Below are 12,917 nucleotides of genomic sequence, written 5' to 3'. Positions count from 1 at the left end.
GGCTTCTTCACCCCAGTCTTTTGATCTTCACACTCAGCATCAGAATCTGAGAATTTACTGTTTTGTTTCTTTGGCTACTTTTCTGCTTGCTCTAGCTGCACCTGCAAGCTGGTCAAGTCGACTGCTTCCCTTACGATGTTTTCGCAGCTGTCTGGGAACAGTCTGAGTCCTACAGCCTGGCTCCTGCTAACCCCCTCTTTCTCTGCTCCTCTTGCAGCACAGGAGCAGAGGGTGTGGCCAGGGTCGACATGGAAGACACCACGCCGGCGGAGTTCTCACAGCTGGAGGAGCAGAGCGGCAGCAGCCGCGGCTTAGTAGCCTCAGGGCATTCGCATGGCAGCAGTGGAGCCAGGAGGGGGGGCGCCAGGGCGAAGCGTCCCTTTAGGAAGTGGCTCCAGCTTGCTGCCACAGCGGGGGAGGCCAGGTCTACCCGGCCGAGAATGAGAATGAACCCCTTTCAACCCTCGCACCACGTGGGCGGCCAGGGTGGGCCGTGGCAAGCGGCTGCGCAGGGCTCGGTCCCAGGCTAGCAGCGTGTCTGGCTGGGGTGTGCCCCCGCTTCGGCGGGGAGAGGCAGCCAGGCATGAGCCGGCAGGGGGTCGCGGGCGGCTCGGCGGCAGCGGTGATGAAAAGCGGCTGGGCATGTGCCCCGCCTAAGCAGCTGCGTAGGAAGGACAGTCCGGCGTCGGTCAGAAGAGCAAAGGGGTCAGTCGGCAGCCTTTGTTTGGGCTGAGTGTGCTGCTCGCTGCCTTAGTGCTTTTTGGCGGGGCTGGCGACCACTGCCTCTCTGCTGCGGCGCCGCCGGGGAGACTGAGAGTGGCGGGGTCAGGCTTTTCTAGCACTTGCCAAGCTGCCGCCGCTTTATCAGTATTTGTTCGGAGGGCACTAGATCCCCTCTGTTTTTGGTATCATCAGGCTGTGTCAAGCCTTCTCGGGAGTCCCCGAATGCCGCTTTTTTCTGCAGCTGCGGCTCCTTGGGGCTTATTTCGAAACTCCCACGGGGCCACCGGGGAAGGTCCGGCCCGGGGCTGTAGGTGCTGCCACACTTTAGCTGTCGGGCGTTCTCGGACAGCAGCTCTAGCAGCTGTTCTTGGCTTGGTGCCGGCGCCGCTCTACGGCTTTGGCTTGGGGCTTCTCAAGCCGCGGTAGGAACCTGCTGGGGTCGTGACGCCGGGGCGGCCCCGCGGGCTTTGCGAGCGGGTGACTGCCGCTTTGCTCGCTGCTTCTGCTGGGGCTACTGGGGCTCGAAGCCAGCTCGGCTGGGGCGCAGAGCCGGCGCTCAGGGGCAGGCTGAGCCTGGCAGGAGCGGCTGGTCCAGCACAGGGCTCGGCGCAGGCGGGCGCGGGTGCCAACACTTCGCAACCTCCCCTCACGAAGCAGGTGCGGGCGCTGCGTTCGTGCAGCAGCTCTCACAGCGCTTTGTGCTCCAGCGCACATAGCTGTAGCCTCTCTATGGCTGGGTAGCGAAGGGAGGGAGACACGGGAGGGGCCGCTGTCCCCGAGCATCTCGCAGTCTCCCCGGCTGCTACCACCCCCACTTTCGGCCTCGGCCGTGTGGGAACGTGATGTGGATTGGGTCTCACGAGCGGGACCACCGATGGAGGGCACAGGGGGAAGAGGCAGGGTCCGCGGCTGGGAAGGGACCCCCGGCAGAAGGGGAGGGACCTGACGCGACACGGATCGAGGCGTGGGGGGGGCAGGGGGGCCGCACGCGGGGACATGGCGGGAGCGGGGGGGAAGGGGGACCGCGTGTGTGCAAAAAGCCCGCCACGCCTTCCACGGGCCGTCCGCCATCTTGTTTGAGGGGAGTGGAGGCGGCAGAATTAAAAATAAAGGGAGCAGCTGCGATTGCAGGACCGATTCTGCTGCCACCACGATCTTGGAGCAAATTTAAAGTAGAGAAAACCGGGGAAATGGGTACGGGGAAGAGGTTTGGGGAGGAACTCGGGGTAGCCTGGCCATTGCCACCCCGGGCAGGGAACAAAAGAAATCAGGAGGAGGCAGGCAGACGGTAGCAAACCTGTGCACTCTGGCAGAATCCATCTCCCGGTTTCTCTTGAAGCAGGGAAGAGGGAACAGGGATGCAGGGAGAGGGAAGTGGTAAAGGGTTTTTAAAACTGGGGTTAACATTTCCCAACCATTTCACAAGACTATCAACAGCTTTTGCTAGCTTGTAAAGCAGGTAACTTTTTCCCAACATGAACAACCATCGCACAAAGCGTTTTAAATACTCAACTAACCACTGCTTAAATAACCACTGAACAAAATGTTTTAAACCTTCCCTGGTATAACGAAAATTTTCCCGAACAAGGACTCTTAGAACTGGGAGAAAAACTCCTCGCAGGAGATGAGAAAACTCTGCCCCCATCTTCCTCTCTCCTCAACCCTCGAGATAAAAGGCAATTAACAAAAAAAGGATACAAAAGTAACCCATATTACCCTAGAGGGTCAAATAAAAGTCTCGAGGATGGTCCACCAACTTTAGACCAGTCTTCTCTTTCCCTAGAAGGTTGTTGGTCTCCCCCGCTGAGTCCCTGATAGAACTCAGAGGTTTCTTTGGGGCTATGGCTGCTCAAATGCGACTTAAATCCAGGAACTACTGGAGATGCTGTCGGGGATGGTCCGAGGCTGTCCACGTTGAGGCGCCATTTAATATTGTCCCTGCCCGGCTCTGTGGGGTCCCACATGCATGCACAGAAGCACGGGTGGGTTCAGTGTTACACTCGGTAGCAAAGAGTTGAGAAGGGCATTTGGGTGCGTTCTGGCAGGGGCATTTGTTGCTGCTACACTGTCGAAGGTTGCAGAGGCAAACACCAACGTGAGCCTGAAATTCACAGTTTTATCCGGGGGCGGGGAAAAGGCGGGACTGGGGAACAGGGACCAATGGGGAACTCTGGGGGAGTGACGAGGGGTAGAGGCCAACAGCCAACTGGGGAATCCAAACTGGGATAGATTAATATAACAGAACTATACATCCTGGGAGAAGCCTTTCTGGTCACCCTAACATAGAGTGGTTCTTGTGATACTAGGGACTTGTCTGACTGAAAACTCTCTGTTCCTTTAATGTATGTTCACCGGCCACCACAATAGGGTTCCAACACATCTGTGCAGTAACTATAGACTTCAAGACACTCAGATCAATGGAAAATAACAATGGTATAAAGAGTTGCAAAACTGAGATCCTTATTTTCCCAAAAAGAGATGGAGACATGTATTCCTTTCTCAGGAGCTCCCACAGACCCTGAGGTAGTCTCTTCTGGCAACCCATCAGCACCTCAATACTTTTTTCAGCAGTGTTTTTCCCTTTATTATATAAAGGAAATTGGTTAGTGATTAAGGCACTTGCCTTCTGCTATGGCTGGTAAAAATACTTGGTTTGCAATGGAATAATGTTTAATCTCTTTTCTTTTAGGAAAAAAACCCCTAAACTCAAATCAAACATAAAACATCAGTGAAAGCTTCTTTCTTGACAGCTCAGGAGTGTGAAACCCCAGAAAGATTAGAAGAACATTAAAGTTCCCTGTGATATCTTCCATTGGTCTCTTCTGATCTGAAAAGACCAGTGGGTGTGATGAAGATTCCATCTGTTTCTGGCTTTTCATAAAATCAACTCTGGAAAGTATAAAATGAGGTGAGCAGGGTTCTCTTTTGTTGGAAACTGTTCTGATACCACAAATGCCATTTAACTTATATCTGTGATGTCCGTAACACAAGAAGAGAAGGTGGTTAGAGTGCCTGCTCTGATATGGTAGTTCCTATACTCCCCATGGATATGTGATGAAGGAACAGGACTAAGCAATTAAAATGCATTTCAAAATAAGACAACGAGCAGAACAGAATATCTCATGTGCACTTCTCTGTGCTACATACATTAAATGCCTGGAGCAAATGTGTGTTTGATAATGCTTAGTTAATGGCATAATGCCTCTCTCATTGTGGTGTTTACTTCTGTGGCTTCAGAATCTCAAATCTGTGAACTTGTAAGCCAATTCCTATTCCCACTACAGCCAAAAAGGAATAAGAATAAGGAATAAGGTCTAAATAGACCTTATTTCACCAGTAGTGAAATCCTGATACTTCAGTCTGTTGCATAAGCTTCCTGTCCAATGCTTGGGGATGATAGTCTTCCAAAGGAAATTCTGTAAATCACATGGGAGTTCTGCTGAGTTGGGTGGTTAGTGAAGATAGCACAGCTTTATGTGCAGATGTTTGAGCTGAAAACAGCATTTGTCCCACATCTTGTATATGGATCCAATGTGAAAAATGCTAATCCCAGTTGTGCAACATTTCTCTGTTTCAGGCCTTGTTAGAGAGCTGGGTTTTGGGTTTATTCAGGCCTAGTGTTTACATCCACTTGTTCTACAGTCAGATAAGGTCTTGTATCACTGGAGTCTGAGGGTTTGCATTCTATTTGTCATTTGTAAAAAATGCATTTTTATTTTGTAGGAGTGACTTAATCTTGCTTTCTTTGATTTTGTGCTGGTTTTGGCTGGGGTAGTTAATTTTCTTCATAGTAACTGGTATGTGGCTGTGCTTCAAACCTGTGCTGAGAGCAGTGCTGATGACACAGAGACGCTTCAGCTATTGCTGAGCAGTGCTGATACAGCATCGAGGCCTTTTCTGCTTCTTGTGAGGAGGCTGGGGTGGCACAAGAAGCTGACCCCAGCTGACTGAAGGCATATCCACATGCTGATGCAATGACTCCACATGGTGTCATTCTCTGCATATAAGTCTGGGGGAAGAAGGAAGGGGTGGATGTTCAGAGCAATGGTGTTTGTCTTTCCAAGTCACTGACACATGTGATGGAGCCCTGCTGTCCTGGGGATGGCTGAACAACTGCCTCCCCATGGGAAGTGGTGAATGAATTCCTTGTTTTGCTTTGCTTGCATACACGGCTTTTGCTTTACCTGTTAAGCTGTATTTATCTCAACACGTGAGTTTTTTCACGTTTACTATTCCAATTTCTCCTGTATCCCAACATGAGAAGAGTGAGGCTGCATGGATCTGAGCTGCTGGCTGGGCTTGAACCATGACAGACTTGTTAGCTAAGTACAGAAATGAGGCAAGGTTCACTTTAAATGTGTATTCCCCAGAGAGCTGCCCTAAAACAGGATGGAGGTGGTGGACTCCTGTGCGTACACAAGGATTGGGATATGCCTGAGCTGGGATTTCTGTCCCAGGGCTGTTGGCAAACCTGTGCCTTATGCAGATTCCAAGTTCTGCAGCAGAAAATTGACAGTGGAGGTAGGAATTGTTTCTTTATTAAGTTACATTTATAGATATTCCAAAGTTACTTGTAGATGGACAATTTTTTCTTGAGTATACGGGGTACAATAACCAAGACAGCCACTACTCATCACTGTTTGTACTGTGGGTGAGGGAAGCTTCAAAGATGTAAATGATGCTAAGATGTATAAAATAAAGGTATTAAAAAGGGCCTGCGTCCCTCCTTTGGAAATGAAAATAACCCCTGGAGTGCTTTGACAGAGAAAAGAAAGTAGGATTTCTCATATTTCAGGGACAAGAAAAAGCAAGAATACTTGGTATACACAGCTGTGAATATACAATGTTGTAAACTTTTCAGGAAATGTGAAAAATCAGTGTAGGTAGAGATGACAGGCAGATGACATGGACAATGCATTAGTCCAATATCAACATATCAGGGTCTTGAAATGATTGACAAAATCTGAAAAACCTTGATCTCTGCCCATAAAATATTTCCAGGGGAAGTCCTAGATGTGTACAGTAACAGGTAAAAAAAGTATTTCTGTAAATAAAAGTATTTGTGAGATACGTGGAACAATACACAAGTATCTTTATCTCAAAAGTGCTCAGAACTAAAACTGCCCACTCTTCACCTAGACTTCAAGAACTGAAGGAATAATTTTTCTCTTATTTACAGTGGAATTCAGTAAACTTTGAAACAGCTGCAAGGAAGCTAAGATTTAGTTCTTCCAGCCTACGCTTGTTCTACAAGTGTGTGAAAATTAGTTTTCTAGGACTCTCATGCCAATGTTTCACATAAAAATAATACTGTATAATCTCAGAGGTGTTAGGAAGAACTGAGAAAGCCTTGCATTTTTAGGCCCTTCCTCAAAGGGTAAATCACTTCAAATTTATTGTAACTGGTTATATCCTGATGTAACATATTTTTGTTGGTTTTGTGAAGGTAACAGGCAGATAAAATCCTTCTCAATCTTCTCTATTGTATCAGCTCCTCTTATGCTCAAGTAGGTTGCTAGAAGTCAAGACCAGCATGACATCACAACTTTGGAAGTAGAATCACATAGCTTGCAGTTTCCACATGTCTAACTAATAGTAAGTTGGAGTGGGTGAGTGATTGTGCAATAGCTGTTAGTGTTTTCTTTTTGAGAAGTGAAGTGGCATTGAAAGAGATTAGTTTTCACTTGGTTATATAGCCTCTCATTTCCATGAAAATTTTTGTCAAAAAATATATAACTTCTCCTTTGACAGAACATTACAATTGTAACTTCCCTTTGGCACAGTAGAAAACTTCCCATCTTTTACTTAAAAATATGTTTCAAGTATTGCATCAGCAGAGATCCAGCAACTGTACTTGTGAAATGAGATAATTCAAAATTATTATTTCCAGCATGATAGGTAAATGTAACAGATTAGTAAAAAGCCAGTGCTTGTTTGAGCATCTGTGTTATATATTTCTGATTCTTGGTCTGTGCTTACCAATGCTGTCTGATGTTCCAGGTTCTTGAAGTGGAAGCAAATGCTATAACCACAACAAAGAGAACAGCACAGTGGAAGATTTAAAATAAACTGCTGAAGCTACAGTCGTCTGGCACTAGTCAAATTCACATGATTAAAAATCCTCTCCTGTTTTTATTTCAGCACCTTAGAAGAAACATTGAAATGTCAAGCAAAAGCCACTGGCAATGTAAGAGTGGTTACAGAGAGGATTCATGAGAATATGTTTTCTCTTGGACATGATTCGAAAATTTAGGCTGCTGTCTCAGTCACTTAAGCTCCTTGAGTGAGACCATGACCCAGAAAAACAGTCCTATCTTTCCCCAGTCACATATTTCCACTGCTTCTCCTGAGCCAGTAATAATGTTAGCACAATTACATGGTTAGCTGGGTTAGAGACTAGCTGAAAACTTTGCCCAATTTAGCTTCAAGCAGAACAGGCTGATAGAGCTTCCTCTATGGCCATACAAATAATAATGTGGGCAGGGGGAAACAGACATTATCCTGCTTGTGGGAGATCAGGACAGCTGGTTTTATAACAGTGAACACATGATTCACAGTGAGTGCCAGATAGTATATCTTGTGGTTTTGAGGAGATGAATGTAAAAGTTGGGAAACTATCATCGGGGGCAGCAAAAGTTCCCAACTCACATGCATCCAGAAGGAATTGCACACAAGGATTTTCCTTCCTCTGGTTATGTACTGGTCCCAGAAAGAGGGACAGTTTTGTATCTTTCAGTGTTGGCCATTTTGAAATACTTTGTGTACCATTAGTAGGATCTAGAAGAAGTTCTGTGTAAACTGAGATTTTCTGTGGTGCCAGTGAAAATTAGGCTGTTGGATCTTGTTTACTTTCAGTAGAAAGGAGGCCTTTACCTCCAAAGCTCAGAGTGGCAAAACTCCCTTCTGAAAAGATCCTCGTATATTCATTCAAGTGTTGCAGTCATTAGGCCAGAGCAATTTGACTCAATCTTTGAGACTGACCCTACCATGCAGTTTTTACTGATGCTCTATTCTGCAGGGGCCCCTGATACATTTACTACTGTGATGGCATCTGCAAAATTGTACATTAAGTTTAAGCAGGATATCTTGAAGAGTGAGCACTTGCAGTGAGGCAGTTAACTCAGTGGTTGTATTTCTGCTTCTTCAAGTGGTTCTTCTGGGAAGTTTTGTTCTGCAAAGCTGGTTTAAGTTTTTTGTTTTGTTTTTGGCACTTTTTAAAACTCGTATCAATGGGATTGTGCATGATTAAGGGTATAGATCAAACTCAAAGAGTCTGTGAGCCCTAATGCTCTAGATGAGTGATAGAAAATTTATTTTGCATTACATAACGTATAATTTTTTCTCCTTTTGTTTGCTACATTGTGGCCAGCAGCCTGATTTATCCTCAACCTAAATACTTTGCCAACACATATTTGATTAGAAATATTAGCCATTACCAAGACACATATTTTAGCTATGTAGGCAATTCCATACCAGCTGTGAAGTCTTAAGATAACTCAGTCTGAACAACTGGGAAAATTATGAAACCAATTAACAGACTCAGACAAAATACTGTATTATCCTTATGGATAAACCACCATATTAAACAGTGAGTTGTATCTTTGTCAACTTTCTTTTGGACAAAAACAATTAAGGTTCAGGTTATAGACTTCGTAAGCTTGAATACATAATTAGAGTCCGAAGACTGGATTTCACTGGTCTTCAGTCTTTAAGGGGCAGCTGCAAACATCTGACCTGAATTGCCTAAGCACTCCAAAGAAGGAAGTTTGCTTTGTAATCTTGTACCAAATTTTATAATTCATGTAACTCACCCAGTATTAGAAATTATTTTAACTCAGAGATTACAGAAACGAAAAAGTATTTTTTGTTGCATTTTTGCCATTTATTGGAAAGGTCATTTAGAAATTTTACTATAAAATTTGAAGAAAATGGGCATATGCTTATAGACAGATATTCTGTCATTTGTTATACAAGATATTTTCATGGTTTTCAAAATGAATTTGAGGAGGTCTGTCTTTTCTGTTTGGAGCCAAGCTTATCTAGGAGGGCTACAATTTATCATCATATCTTGTTAAATACTTTTATGTTATTCTTTAGACCTTAACTGCCAAATTATGTGACAGTTCAAAGTTCCTGGAATGTAAAAATCTGGGTCTCTAAATCATTTCTAGTTAAGTAGCTTTAAAGTAAAGGGACACTCATCACTGAACTAATCGGTGTTATAAAAGTGTCACATGCATGAGCACAACAGAAGTATGCTGCAGTAAACCTGGTGATGCAGTGAGCTGGACCTAAGAAAATACCTGTTTTAATGCATGCATTTTATTCCCTGAAGCACTCCCTAAGGGGCATTTTTTGAGTGACAGCAGAGGACACTTGGGTAAAGTGTTAGCTGAAGAGTTCCAGCAGTGAAGGGTAGCATTAACTTTGAATGAAAATCAGCAAGCTTGTTCCTTGCTCAAGATAAAAATGTCTTCATTAAATTATATTTTCTTTAATTTAACGTATAAGTCAAATTGTCTAGATTCTTCCCAGTGTCAGTCAGCAGTTTCCTACAGAAATGGCTGTACTGAGTTCCCTTAAACCACACATTGCCAGAAGCAACTGCAAGTCACGGGGCAGTTGGCTGGTTGGCATGACCATGGCAGTTGGCATGACCATGGCTGGTCAGCTGCTGAAATTCTAGAGCTGCCAGAAGGACTGCAGGACACAGAAAATATATAATAATTTTCTCTTTAGGAGTTTAAAAAGTATGGCTAATTTTGCCTTTTGATTATTTAGAATACTTGCACAATAGCTTAGTTGTATTTTTATTAGTTGCATTTGGTTTTATTTTCATGTTTGCTAGGACACTTTATTCTTTATTTCACCATAAAGTCCTGCTTCTTTAGCTGCTTTAATTCTTGTCACTTTTAACTGTGTGAAATGGATTCCCAGACAGCCAACAGGAAGTGTTTTTAGGTCAGCAGCTAATTTTCCCAGGCCCATTTTGCAGACTCCTATGACTTGTACCAACTCTATTTATAAAGATGACTTTTTTAACCTATGAACTTGCTATCCTCACGTTGGCATTTTTTCTATCAACTGATGTATCTGCTTGTTGAATGATGGTGACAGCAAAGTTAATAAGCTACACAAGGGGCAAAATGCATTACAACAGACAAGAATTTAATCATTTAATGATGGTCCAGGCACTGCCTGCATCCTGCAGTGTTGGTGTGCATGTCAGAAGCACCACAGGAGGACAGCACATCTGTGATTACAGAGTAATATCTCCATTTTATTTACTTGGTCCCCTTTCCTGTAACACATGAACAACTTGCTTTTTTAAAGATTTTAGTCTTAAAAAAACCCCTTTCATATGGTGAGATTCTATGATTCCCATTCACTGAAGGGGATATGAGATATGGGGGTTAAGTGGTTTTCAAAATTCTTGCACAGTCTGCAATGGAGCAGAAAAATGAACTTGGGTTCCTTGACTGTGGGCATATCTATGCGTGGTTATTCTCAAAAATAATGCAATCATTAATATTGTCTCTGTGGTTTTCTAGTTTAAAATGTGATAACAAAAAACCATGAGCTTCATGTTGGGGCTCCCCCGCTGCCATGTGGTCCTGGGAGAGGGGCCCTGGGGGGAGACTCGGGGTTTCCCTGCCCTGCTCAGCCTCGTTCACATTGGTTGGTTTGTGTTCCCTGCGCGGGCAGAAGGACCCTTGGGTCCCGTGATTGCCGCAGTTCCTCAGCAGAGCCCCAGCCATGCAGGTGGAGGAATAAACATCTCTGAAACATCTATCAAGAATTTGCCCATATATGTTTCTTTTCCACAGGCCTTGTTGATTGATACGCGTGTTGCAGTATCCCCGCTGTAACAAATGGTGGTTAATGCGAGCAGAACGATCCCTGATCCCTAAGGACAGTGACTGTGATTTGTGAGTAAACTCTGGATTTCTCTTCTTGTTTTTATTTTGCTATTCCATCTCTAAACTATGGAGGAACCGTGGAAAGACTCTTGGCTCTCCGAGCTGCATATGGACATTTATCTTAAACTTGAAAAGATTATTGAGCAACGATTTGTAAATTTTAGCTTAATTTAAGCTCAAAAGGAACTGAAACATTTCCTTTCATGGTTGTTTAAGAACTTTTTCTACGTTTCTCGGGACTTGATTCTTACCAAAGACTTTTGGAAGACCGTTTGGACACAGTTAATACTGGAGTCAAAATATATGCCGATGGAAGAATATTTTCGTGAATATTATTTAATTACTGAGACTGTTGAGCAATGTCAGCTGTGTCTTGGCGAAGGGAAGCCTGGCTCAGGGACCGTGCGACCCAGGCCATGCGGACCGAGCGCTCTGTGAGCAGCAGCGAGGCAGTTCCTACGCACGGGTGGAGCGGCGCGAGCTGCAGTGTTGGCAGTGGAGCGAGGCGCAGTGGGAGCCCGCCCGGCCCCGCACAGCGCGTGGTGGAGCGAGCCCCGTGAACGCCCGACTGAGAGGGGCGGCGTGCGGGCGGTGGCTGGTGGCGGTGGAGCGGAGCCGCGCCCGGCCGAAACGTGCACTGGAGCAGGGCGCGGGGGGGTCATCGCTTGGGGGCCCGGCCGAGACGTGGGCGCGGGCCCAGGCAGCAGCAGCACAGCTGAGAGCAGAGGTGGTGGTAGCACACAGGGAGCTGAGCGGTGCGGCCCAGCCCACGCGGCCCCGAATGCGACCCTGGGAAGAGCGCGCAGGCACGAGCAGCCCTGACGGTCCCAGCAGCACTGACAACCCTGGCAATTCCAACACGGGAGCGAGCGAAAGAGAAAGAGCAAAAATGCAGCGAGACAGAAAACAGCAGCCACTCGGAAAAAGGAAAAAATCATTGTAGCCAAGGTTTTAGGAATAGTAAAATGGTATAATGTTAAACAAAATCATGGTTTTATAACAAGGTGTGACAACCAGCAAGACATATTCGTTCATAGAACTGCTATTAAAAAGAATAACCCTGAAAAATGCATCCCAAGCTTGGGAGATGGAGAGGTAATGGAATTCAAAATTGTGCAAGGTAGAAAAGGGTTACAAGCATCGCAGGTCACTGGGCCTGATGGTGTTTCTGTGAAAGGCAGTATATATGCAAAAAATCGTAGTCATGTTAGACAATATCTCCATTGTAGGCCCCCCCTACAGTCTCCCTTTCCTAATCCCACCTTTCCCTTTTACCCTATATCCTGTTACCCCCAGTGTATTCCCAATCCGTTTTTTCATCCATGGTTTCCCTCACAAAACCATGCTTTTGCCAATTGTTTCCCCAAAAATCCCTTTCCAATGCCGAGCGGGGGATGAAGAGGGGAAGGGAAGAAATTAACTATTGTTGTTTAGAGTTCCAACAGGTACAAATGGAAGAAACCCTCTCCTGCCTCAGTTTCCCCACAAAGCTTGCTCGGAGAGTCCTGTCTCCCTTCTGTCAGCCTTAAGATGTTCCAGAGAATCGGTTTGGACATTTAAAGACTCAGGAGGGTGGCTTGTTTTGTTTTGAAACTGTCCTTGTTATATCATGTTTATCCAGTTGTTTTCAATGTTAAGTTCTAAATCTCTTTTTGTTAAAAATAAATGGGTGAAATGGTGGGGCCCTCCCCCCGCCATGTGGTCCTGGGAGAGGGGCCCTGGGGTTTCCCTGCCCCTGCTCAGCCTCGTTCCCCATTGGTTGTTTTGTGTTCCCCTGCGCGGGCAGGGACCCTCGGGTCCCATGATTGAGCAGAGCCGGCAGAGCCCCGGCCATGCGGCTGGAGAAATAAACATCTCTGAAACAGCTATCAAGAATTGGTCCATAGATATTTCTTTTCCACGGGCCTCATTGATTGATACGCGTGTTGCAGTTTCCCCACTGTAACAGCTTCACCTGATAAAAGGAGAAAGCTTTCTTCTTTTTTTCCCCCCTCCCCCAACTAATGGAAACTTAATCTAAGGATCATGCCAGCTTTTACTGTATTTGAGGAGAAATTTTTAAATGTTCACATGGAAGCCTCAATTTTAGTTCTGTAGGCTTGCTTATGTTCTGGATACTTTTTCATTGAGAGGGAAAGAACTCTGGAATACAAAGAGGTAACATTTTTATTATTTTTATTGATTTTGTAGCCTTTCTTCTCAAAGGACATTGATACCAGTAACCAGTAATGGTGCACAGAATTCACAAGAAAACCTTTTGGCCCATTTCCATGT

The 12,917-nt window shown here is 45.3% G+C and overlaps 1 long non-coding RNA gene across 3 annotated transcripts; it reads left to right on the top strand.

The window, feature by feature from the left end:
* The first annotated feature begins 351 nt into the window (after positions 1-351).
* LOC116439829 lies at positions 352-10,384 on the top strand. Of its 3 annotated transcripts, none has more exons than XR_004238309.1 (3): positions 352-705; positions 3,413-3,631; positions 5,094-10,384. It is a non-coding gene; the product is annotated as an uncharacterized LOC116439829 (long non-coding RNA). The 3 variants fall into 3 exon arrangements; XR_004238312.1 differs by having other exon boundaries at positions 3,413-5,244; positions 6,215-10,384; XR_004238313.1 differs by having other exon boundaries at positions 3,413-6,318; positions 6,724-10,384.
* Positions 10,385-12,917: the final 2,533 nt, after the last annotated feature.

The sequence above is a fragment of the Corvus moneduloides genome, chromosome 1 (genome assembly GCF_009650955.1).
Source record: "Corvus moneduloides isolate bCorMon1 chromosome 1, bCorMon1.pri, whole genome shotgun sequence".
Classification (NCBI taxonomy): domain Eukaryota; kingdom Metazoa; phylum Chordata; class Aves; order Passeriformes; family Corvidae; genus Corvus; species Corvus moneduloides.
The sequence above is the reverse complement of the archived record's forward strand: the minus strand, read 5'-3'. Positions and strand labels throughout refer to the sequence as shown.